This window comes from Varanus komodoensis, unplaced genomic scaffold, assembly GCF_004798865.1.
Source record: "Varanus komodoensis strain SLA01 unplaced genomic scaffold, ASM479886v1 scaffold3, whole genome shotgun sequence".
Classification (NCBI taxonomy): Eukaryota; Metazoa; Chordata; class Lepidosauria; order Squamata; family Varanidae; genus Varanus; species Varanus komodoensis.
Window position 1 is genome coordinate 56,557,616 of NW_025335761.1, and position 11,446 is coordinate 56,569,061.

The following is an 11,446-nucleotide window of genomic DNA, read 5'->3' on the forward strand; positions in this document are numbered from 1 at the left end:
GGGGTTTCAGGGTGGACATTCTCCAGCCCTACCCAGCTGGGCCCTTCTGCATGCCAAGCAGGGCCTCTGCTTCGGACTGCAGCCTTTCCCCCATGGGAAAGCATCGCCACTCCGTCAGGCCCTCAGGTTTAGCATGCATGAGGCTGTCTGGCAGAGAAGTAATCATGCCACATCTCCCTTACAAACAGATTTGTCTAAGTAATTGTAGGGTAGGAAACTTTTCTACATGGCAGCTTGGACCACGTGCGCTGCGTTGCCATGCTGTGAAGCCAGCAGGTAAAAACACAAGAACTTGCCAAGGTAGCTTTTTTCCTGGTCAATTGGCTAGCATGATTGAGCGGCTTTTCTTCCAGCCAAAGAGAAAATAGGAAGGTGGCTCATTACCGTGTCGATCTATTTGTCTGTCGAGTCCACTCTTAACTGTTTTGGCTGGCAGCATCTTTCCAGATTCTCAGGCAGAGGCAGTCCCTGTTACCACTTTCTGATCCTTTCAAAAGCAAGCAAACACCCTGGGAAGGTGCAGGATTGAACCCAAGATTTATGTGTGCAAAGCAAGCATTTTATGATAGATCTACAGCACAACGTCCATCTCATCTCTTGAGAATAGAAAACTGAGGAGCACTTGGTAGAGCTTCCTTTGCTAGGGAACCTGCCAGGAAGAACAGTTTCGCTTCCTTGTTTTTTGCTTTGTTTGAGAAATCGCTTTATGCTGTGCTTTTATCAGGTATTACCATATCTTCTCCCTTCCTGCCCTGGGATGGGAAAGAGAGACCTTTGTCTTTGCTATTCAAGTTGTTTGATTTTCAGAGCTACTTGGGGAAGTAACAGTAGTTAGAAGGGCAGGTATTGGATTTTCCAAGATCAAAAATTATACTAATACCAACGAACCATTTAGAGTTCCACCTTTCTCTCCGTTCAACTTCCTTTGAGCTTACTTATGTATTTCTGACTGCAAGGAAAGAAAATTGTGGATAGGGTAGCCAAATGACCAGCAAAAAAAATCAAAAATATTCCCATGCTTTTGACTCTATGTTGATTTGCAGAATTCTGCAAGCAAAGCTTTTCACTGCTTTGTGAAATATTACCTCCTACTGATTATGGGAAACTCAGCTCTCAGTAAATTATAAAGACTGGTTCAAACTCTGGCAATTCTCACAGTGAAGATTGGCAAAATGCCCCTTTATTCTGTATTAAACAAGTTGCTCTGTGCAGCAAAGGAAAAGTTACAATTTAAAGGGGAATTAACTTACCACTCTGTCACTCCCACAGCACACTTTAATAATGTATGTAGGTTACTGTCCAATTCTAAGCATGTTTTCTCAGAAATAAGTGCTGTTGATTTCTATTGGGACTCATCCCAGATAAATATGAATCTCACGCTAAATACGCACAAATCATATAAAAGGGATCTTGGGGTTAGAGTCAGTCACAAACTGAACATGAGCCAGCAGTGTAATGCAGCTGCAAAAAACCCCAGTGTGATCTTTGGCTGCATTAATAGAAACAGTGTCCAGGTCAGTGGAAGTAACAGATCACAGCTAGAGTGCTGTATCTGCTTCTGGGCATAACACTGTAGAGAGGAGATGAACACAATGAAATAGGTTCAGAGGGTGGCACTGCAGGGAATCAGATTTATGGAAATCAAGCTCTATGAGCAAAGCTTGAAACCCTTTTTACCAGCTTAGCCTGGTTTTTCAGCAGTGTTCCTACTTGGATGAGCAGAGTCTTGCTACAATCATCCATGCACTGGTAATCTTTTGCCTGGATTTCTACAATGTGCTCTACATGGGGCTGCCTTTGAAAACAGTCCAGACCTTGCAACCTATTCAGAACAGGGCTGCTTGGCTATAGACGCAGCCCTGGCTTAATATGTTCACGAGGGACTGCCCTTCATGAACATATTAAGCCAGTCCTTTGTAGGCTGCATGGCTGCTGGTTTCGTCCGGGCCCAATGCAGATTGCTGACTTTAACAGAGCTTGGAGCCAGGCTATCTGATGGAACGCCTGTCTCCACGTGCTCCTGCTCAGTCACTGAAGTCTCTTCATCAGAGGCCCTTCTCCAGGTTCCACCCCCTAACAAATTGAGGGGGGAAATGGCCAGAAGGGCCTTCCCTGTGGTAGCACCCCACCTTTGCAACGCGCTTCCTAAAGAGATGTACCAGGCATCTTGGCTCTTTTCTTTTCATTGCCAGCTGTACACTTTTTTAGTCCACAGTTGCTTTGGTGACTAATTTGACTTTAATATGTTTATTGATTTTGTTATTGCCTTTCTGTGAGTTTTTAACTGCCAGACTGTATCTATAAATATTTTCTTTAAATTGCATTTATTACTATTTAAGTAATGAATTGTAATTAAGTAAATGCTTTGAGTGTTTAGAATTTTATCCAATAGTTTTTACTTCTACTGTTTATTATCTTATTCTTTTAATTGAATTTCATCCTATTATAGGTATCTTGTTGTTGTACCTATTGTAAGCTGCCCAGAGAGCTTTTTTGGTTATGGGAATGGCATAAATAGATAAATGACCCAGCAAACGGAAGACTGAAGGCATGTAGGCAAGGGTTCTTCAAACATCTGCAAGGCTGCCGCAGGGTAAAGGGCCATGAGGTGGGCTCCTGGGGGACACCAGTGGCACAAAAGCAGTTATGGGTTTTTTCTTGTTTGCAAAAATTTATTATATATATATATATATATATATATATATATATATATATGACAGAGAGAGCGAGCGAGCGCGCATTTGTATGCCTTCCCATCGCATAGCCTCGAGACAGCTTACATAAATAAAACATAATACAGATAAAATCCAGATCCACCCTGGCTGCATATTAAAACCTATAAACTGCTATTAAAAGTTGTTAAAATATCGTTGAAATAAAAAGGTTTTAGCCTGGCACCGAAAAATAATGACGGTAAAAAAAAATCGGTAAAAAAGTAGAAGCAGATCACAAACATGCCAGGTTTACATCTGGAAGCTGATGCTGTCTGAGTCCCCTAGAAAATGTTGGTTTTGTTGTTTTAAGTTAATGTTGGGGGTGTGTGTGTGTGTGTCTGTGAACTTTTGTTAACCACCCAGTGAGCCTTGGCTATTGGGCAGTATAAAAATGAAACAATAAACAAAGAAAGAAAGAAATTTGTAGTTGAGGCATGTCGATCGGAGACTTCTGGTCAAGATGGCTTCCAGAAAAGCAGCGAGCTCGTGGGCTCTGAGACCACAATCAATCCTGCTCCTCGAATCCAGCGTTGGAGGCCCCTAAAGGCTGGATGAGAGTTCTTCCTATGCTGTTCCTGGCTCAGTTTTGGTGGAATATCTGCAACGTAATCTCTGCAAAATCAGGGAGGGAAATTGCGGGGAAACAGTCTAAATGGAGCAAAGGCCCTTGCATCACCCATAAAATGGCTGCCTCGCCTCCCTGCCCCCCCCAAAAAAAAACTCAATGGAGAGCATCACGGCCCTGCCGCAATCCATCTCTGCCGACGTAGCTTCCTTAAAATCAGCCACAGCTGTCCTGCAAAATGCTGCAGAACAGTTACAAAAAAGAGCTGATTCAATTGAACAGAGCATCCTCTCCTTTGCACAGAGAATCTCTGACCTGGAAGACTGAGAGCAAGGTATGCAGAATGCGCAAAAGCCCTGCAGGCTGAGAATAACATGTTGAAAATGAGGCTGTGTGAGATGGAGGGGAGATCCCACAGAAGTGACATAAGGGTTGCTGGGGTGTGTTAGTGGGTGGACAAGGTCCTCCCTACCAGGTATGTGAAAAGATTGCTGAGGGAAGCCTTGGAATCTCTGGAGAAAGATGTCCTGGAATAGGAAACGGCACCCCGATGCACCGTCCCTCCCCTTCGGGACCCAAAGCACTCATGTGCAGCCATCGCACAATTCCTCCGTTTCCCACAAAAGAGACTGTTTTAAAACGAGCACGTGAGAAAGGAACGCTCTGCTGCAGACCCTGTTTCATGTACAGAAAGGACGACGCTGCAAGCTGTTAGCCCGAGGAGTCATGAAGCACTGTGTTATTGCATCTGGGTCAAAAGTAAAGGACAGGAACAGGAAGTATAAGAGCAATGCGATATTGCCATTGGTAGTTATAGTAACTCCATAACATCTCCCTTCTTTCACATATGATTCAACAGTGTGTAAACACGTAGACTCAAAACAGATCCCAAACAATCTTAAACATAACATACTGTACTATTAGTAAATAGGCTACAGATTAAGTCTATCTGGAGGTCTTGAAACTCGGTCGCTTTGCAAAGCCACAGGGATTTTGCCTGGTGAAGGCTGTTTAGTTCCAGAAGGTGTTGGTAAGAGACTGTCCTGTTTCCTGACTGGTGTGTTTGGTACAGAAGAACTTACTGGTATGTGCGGTTGCATTATTTCGTCCTCACTGTTTCCTTCAGATATGACAGTAGCCTTGTCTCTATATTGCTTACTTGGTCCAGCGGGACTAGGGGCATTGAACATCTCCGGAGAATCATGTGCAGGACTCTCATAAGTTTGTGAGGTGGGTTGTTCTGCCACTCGCAGATCCACTCGATTGCGACGGTAGAGATTGCCATCCACATCCACAACTTAAGAGCGAGGGGCAACCCTCTGAACACAGGTACCCAGCCTCCAGCGTCCAGTCCTGTCGCCAGGAAGTGGCTTCATACGGATTGGCTCTCCAGTGCTTAGTTCTGGTAAATCTTTGGCAGACATGTTGTATGTCATTTTAGAGATTTGTTTCCTCTGTCGCAATTTCTCCAGAACACCTGTAACCACACAAGTTTCGAGCAGTTTGTTGGCCACAGGCAATGACGGCTTCAGTCTCCTTGACATCAAACGCTGTGCAGGACTGCTGTCCATGCCTTTGGTCGGGGTGTTCCTCCAATGTAGAACGGCCTTCCATGGGTCACTACCATCATACTTGGACTTCTTGAAAAGGTTCTTCACTAACTTTACAGCTGATTCTGCTTTGCCATTAGCTTGTGGGTGCCACGGGGATGAGGTAACATGCACAAATCCCCAATCTGTAGAAAACCTTCTGAATTGCTCACATGCAAATTGGGGTCCATTATCCGAGATTACCCAATCTGGTAGGCCATGACCTGCGAATTGCACTTTACAGCGCCTGATTGTAGTTTCAGCAGACAGGTCAGGAAGGAGCTCAATTTCCCAAAAGTCAGAATAGTGATCAACAATTAATAAAAAATCTTGCCCCACATAGCTCAGTAAATCCATACTCACAATTTGCCAAGGCCGGGTGGGCAGCACATGTGACATCATGGGTTCTTTCTGTTGTGCTTGTGCCTACTCATTGCATGCTGAGCAACGACTAACAAAGTCTCTAATCTCATTCTGCATGTTGGGCCAGTAAAGGGTATCTCGTGCCTGCCTACAGCATGCTTCTCCACCAATGCGACTGGCATGAATGCGTTTCAACATCTTGGACCTCAAAGATTTAGGAATGATGACTCTTGGCCCCTTATACAGTATGCCATCCTGAATGCCAATTTTGTCTCTGAAAGTCCAGTATTCTCTCACAATTAATGGCACCTCTTCCTTTGAATCTGGCCAGCCATTCCGAACAACAGATTTAAGTACCTGCAAACTTTCGTCAATTCCTGTGTGCTGTTTTATCTGATGCAGTTGCTGGTCTGTGACGTTTAAATAGTCTGAATAATTAATCTGTGACAGGGCATCCAGGTCCTGTTGGACATTGTACACGGTGTGTTGTGTACATTCAAATGTACCACCTGCTGCAGTAGCTCTGCTAAGAGCGTCACTGATGTATATTTCAGGTCCAGGTTTATAAACCACATTGAGACAATAGTTTTGTAACGTGAGCAACATGCTCTGTAAGCGCTTAGGTGCACACAAAAGCGGTTTCTTGAAAATAGGTATCAGAGGTTTATGGTCAGTTTCTGCTGTGATCTTGTCACGACCATAAAGATAGTGGTGAAAGCGCTGGCAGGCGAACACAATACTCAGACATTCCTTCTCTATTTGTGCATAGTTTTGCTCTGTAGGGTTCAGTGCCCTTGATGCAAAAGCGACAGCCTGTCCATCTTGCAGCAGGCAACACCCGAGTCCATTTTTGCTTGCATCACTTTGGATAGTTACTGGTTTTGTAATGTCATAGTATTTAAGGACAGGTGTATCCGTGACCAAACGTTTGATTTCCTGCACTGCCTTATCACGCTTAGGAAGCCAATGCCAAACTGCATCCTTGTCCAGAAGTCTTCTCAAAGGCTCACAAACCTCCGAGAGACACGGTAGGAATTTTGCCAAATAGGTAACAAGTCCTATGAAGCGCTGCAGAGATTTCACATTTTCCGGCTGCAGCATATCCAGTATGGCCCTGATTTTTTTGGGTCAGCCTTCACTGAAAGGATATGACCATGAAAGCAGACCTCTTTGACCCTGAACTGCAGTTTTTTCACGCCAAGTCTCAGTTTCACTTGCCTACAACGGTTCATCAAGTCCAGCAGTTTGCGATCATGATCTTGCTCTGCTTCTCCATCTGTATCACCACAGCCAACTACAAGTATGTCATCAGCTATTGGTTCAATACCTTTAAGTTTGGCCAATAGTTCATGTTGTTTACGCTGATACACCTCTGGTGCAACTGAGACTCCAAAAGGCAGTTTGAGCCACCTTTTCCTGCCCCAGGGAGTCCAGAAGGTTGTCATGTAGCTACTTGCGGTATCCAACTGACACTGTAAAAATGCGTCCCGGGCATCAACAAGTGTGAACAGATGTGCTTTAGGCAGTTTGTACAAAACATCCTCAAGAGTTGGCATTATGTAATGAGATCGTTTCAGGGCCTGGTTCAAAAATTTGGGATCTATACATACCCTTAGCTTATCAGGCTTCTTTACAATCACCATGTTGCTAATCCAATCAGTTGGTTCGGTAACTGGTGCGATATGACCATCAGCCTCATACTGGTCAAGCTGTGCCTTAACTGCCTGCTTCAAGGTCACTGGCACATTGCGTGGTGCACATTGGACTGGAAAGACACTCACATCTAGGTCAAAATGAACTTTCCCCGGAACAGATTCAACAGGCCCTGTAAAAACATCATCAAATTCCTGTAAGAACAGTTGTTTTGTCAAGGGCTGTTTAAATTGATTGTCCATTGCATTGAGCTCTGCAGGGATGGAGAAATGCATCAGCCCCAGACACTCACAGGGTGAGCCAGGTAACAGTGGCTTTTGGGAAGCTTCCACAATTTCAAACTCTAGCTTGTGTGTCAGTCCACATATGACAAATTCTGTCCTGAACAGTCCAAGAGATTTCATAATTTCGCCCGAGTATAACTTTAGTTTGGTGTCACTTGGCAGTAGAGATACTTCCGGTGCTAACGTCCTTTTGTCTCTTAAGCACATCACATCACATGTTGCTCCCGAATCGAGCTGGCAGGATTGAGGCTTATTATTTAATATTAAAGTGACAAACCATTTCTTTCCTCTGGATTGCAGAGCACCGATTAATTCACTGCTGTATATCGTTTCAGCGGTGCATGGCTCCTCATATGCAGGCGCATCCTGCATAGCGTGTAATTTCCCAGATGACACTTGGTTTTTACTTGACAAGCAAACTTTAGCGAAATGATTTGCTCTTCCACAAGACCTACAAGACTTCCCATATGCTGGACACTGCTCTTTAATTCTTTGATGCACAGTCCCACAATATTTGCATGCTGTAGAGTTGGCAGTATTTGCTCTAAGCGTGTGTTGCTGTCCTTGCGGTTTGCTCATGTGCCGTCGCTGCATTGCAACGTTTATGCTGTCACTCTGTCCTGTTCCATCACTTTCAGATGTCTGTCAGTAAGCTCTGCTGTACGACACGCTTCAATAGCTGTGTTTAGCGTTAAGTTGCACTTTCTTCGAAGATGCCTGCGTGTGCTCTCACTAGATATACCAAGAACAATTTTGTCCCTTATTAGTTCATCTTTCAGGGTGCCATATTCACAAGTAGCTGCTTTGTCTCGTAAGCGAATAACAAGTTGTCAAGAGATTCTCCCTCCTCTTGTTTGCAGCATCCAAACACATACCTTTCATAAATGACATTTTTAGCAGGTTTGAAATAAGCTTCTAGTGCATCCAGAATGGCTGTAACATTCTCTTGCTGCTCTGCTGAGAGGTTCAGATTGTGCTTATACACATGCCTGCATTCACTGCCCATGACTCTTCCCAGAGTGTCTGCCTGCACTGCTGCACGTTTCACATTCAGCCCTGTAGCCAGGGAATAATCCTCAAATTCAGCTCTGAAAGTTTCCCAGTTGCTGCTACAGTCCCCACCGATTTTCATCCCCTCTGGGGGAGGTATGCAATTCATGGCAGCCATGCAGTCGGTAGGCCTCACAGCCCTCCAGTAGCAGAAAACGCACGATGAATGGTCTCAAACTGTAACTCACAAATCAGTGAGTTACAGTTCCCGGGGCTGCTGCACTCCAAACAAGAGGCTCTGTCCAGATTCAAGTCACTTCTGACACCATGTTTCATGTACAGAAAGGACGACGCTGCAAGCTGTTAGTCAGAGGAGTCATGAAGCACTGTGTTATTGCATCCGGGTCAAAGGTAAAGGACAGGTACAGGGAGTATCAGAGCCATGCGATATTGCCATTGGTAGTTATTGTAACTCCATAACAGACCCCACCAGACTTGGACTGTGATCTTAAAAGACATGGTGGAAGCAAGATGAGCCTTTATGGGAGCCATGAAAATGGCACGTGACTGCAGCATCGCCGTCCACCTTCGTTTTCCCGTTGTGTTTTGCGTGTGACAAGATGGCTGCTTCCACTCCTTTGAGGCAGGTTGATCGCAGGATGAAAACCTGATCTGGAAGCGCCCTTATTCTCTGCTGCTGTGAAGGACAGCACAGGACCAGACTTTGACTAAATGTTAGAACTGTCTTGATGGTAAGAACAATTGCACAATGGAATGGAGGACCTAGAAGGATGTTGGCTTTCCCTTGCTGGAGACCTTCCATTAGGGGCAGGACAGGCACCTCTTGCAGAAGTCCTAGATCTGGATTCCCTGCATCAAGCATGAGCTGAACCAGATATTATAGTGCTGGTCTTCTTTGTGACTCCTTGTGGCCTGTTGACAGATCCGGTGCAATTTTGTATGCAGACCTCTTTCACTTTGGTTCCTAGAAAGATCACAGAATCATAGAGTTGTAGAGATGGAAGGGGCCAAAAAGTCCATCGGGGCCACCCCCTTGCTGCTGGTCATCAATTCACACCATCCCCTTCAGTAAGATAATAATCTCTTACCATGTTTCAAGTGGGGTAGCCCCCATGGTGATCTTGCTAAGCACAGGGAAGGGACTAGGTTGCTCATGCTTTAAACAAAATGAAAAAGACCTGCATGTCAGAATGCTAATGAGCATGTGTGAAGTGACTCTCTGCACCCTTCCCTCCCAGCAAAAGCACACAGTTTTTGAAAAGGAGAGACCCTAAGGGCAAAGTGTCCCTGAACATGTGCAGAGCATGCTTGTTTAGATTTATAAAAGGAGTGTCTCTTTGTCTGTCCAGAGACTCTCTGAGCATCCTTCCAGAGCAGCCTTCCTAACCTGATGCCCTCCAGATACTGCAGGTCACATTCCTCACGCCCAGAGGGCTCTAAGTTGGGGATGACTTCTCCAGAGCAGGGTCTCATTGCTCCACCCTTCGCCTGCCCATCTGTGTGGAAGTCGTTCAGCTGAGAAGGAGGGACTCTGAGCTTTTGCTCTGTGCTTCGCTTTTGCTCAGGGAAACCAACACAAGTCCGTAGGTCAGTTTGCAGGCTGAAGTGCCTGCAAAATGGTCAAGCAACAGAGCTCCGTGTGGCAGAACTGGTTGCATACAGCTCTTTTCATGCACGTGGGACTTAGGGCGCATGGATGCACAACCTGAGCGCACAGACAGAGGTGTCGGTACCCACTAACCTCATCTTCTGGCTTGGCTTAGTATAGTTTTCTCTCAAAACAGTGAGCCAGATTTTGTTTGGCATCATGGAATGCTGGAAAGGGACAACTCCACCAGCACAATGGGCAAACATTGTTGAGGTGTGGACCCCAAGGAATGCCTATACGGCTTACTTTACTGTAACCATCCACAGAGAGGCATTTACAATACTCTTGCTCATAACATTCAATAAGTGGTCACGAATGGAGCAAGTTCACTAAAGCGTTTTTGGCACAAAATGCCTTTATTTGGACTGCACCACCACTTTCTCCAATCTGGGGCTCTTCAGATGTGCCAGACTACAACTCCCAGCATTACCCAGTAAGAAAGGGGATGCTGGGAATTGTAATCCTACAGATCTGGGGAGGCAGGTTGTAGGAGGCCTGCATAGGCCGTGGCTGACCTGTGGACCAAAGCAAACCTTCAGTGAAGTGCATAACTCCATTCATTGTCTAGTTTTTCTCTTTAAAGTAGAAGATGGGGGGTGAGGTTTGGAACCTTAGTGAGGGCAGCAACCTTTTTCTCCTGGGTCACAGTCCAAGCAGTAATAGCCCTCCCCGGTGTCCAGAGCTGCTACTCCGTCTGGGCAGGAAACTGTCTCGGTGCTGAGATCAAACCTCAAGGCTCAGCCTCAAGGGCTCATTTTAAAAGTTGGCAACCTTGTGTGGAGCAAGCAGAAATGAACTTTCAGTGGTCTGGAGTAGTGGAACCGTGTGACGGAGAGAGCAAAAGTGACCCTTTTAGGAGAACTGCACGCAGGAAGCCCATCCCTGCCGTGGATACTTTGAGCAGCCCTGTTCTCCCCCAAAAGAGATTATGCGCTACCAGGCTGCCTTTGGCAGAGGGAAGTCTCCTCTTGCCTAGGAGAAAAACTATTACCATGGCAAACTTGTGCAAGCTGCTTTGGCTTTCAGCCTGTAGTAACACTGGCCGTCATTTCCCTTTTGGTGCCAAACACAGGACAATGCGGTGTTTTCAGTTTTATGTGCAGAAAAGAAAAGCATAAAATGATTCAGTTCCCAGCTCTTCCATTGGTGTTACCCCTCCAAAAGCCATTCTGGCAAAGGCATAGTCCTTAGAAAATAAGAATTAACAGCAACATTGGCAATGCTTGTCCTGGAAAAGGGCACAAGAGAAAGCTGGGCACAGGACTGAGCACCTGTAATAGAAATTAACCTAAGACGGAAGTTAAAGGGAGTGTTTAAAAACAGGGCTTGGAAAATATGGTTTACCAAAGGGATAAGGCAGCCAGCAAGCAGCTGTGGGGAGGGGGGAGGAAAAGTGGGGGAAGGATCCCTTTTCCACTGACAGTGTAGCCTGATTCTTAGGATGGATCTGCACTAAACACTTGTGTAAGGTTTATTCCAGGTTAACAGCCACAGCTTCTCCTGAAGCTCCCTGGGAAACTGCCGTTTGATGTTGTTTTTCCCTCCTCCTCCTCCTTCTCCTCCTCCCCCCTCTCCTCAGGCTATTTCCCGAGAATCCTTAGGGAGCGCGAACGCATCAA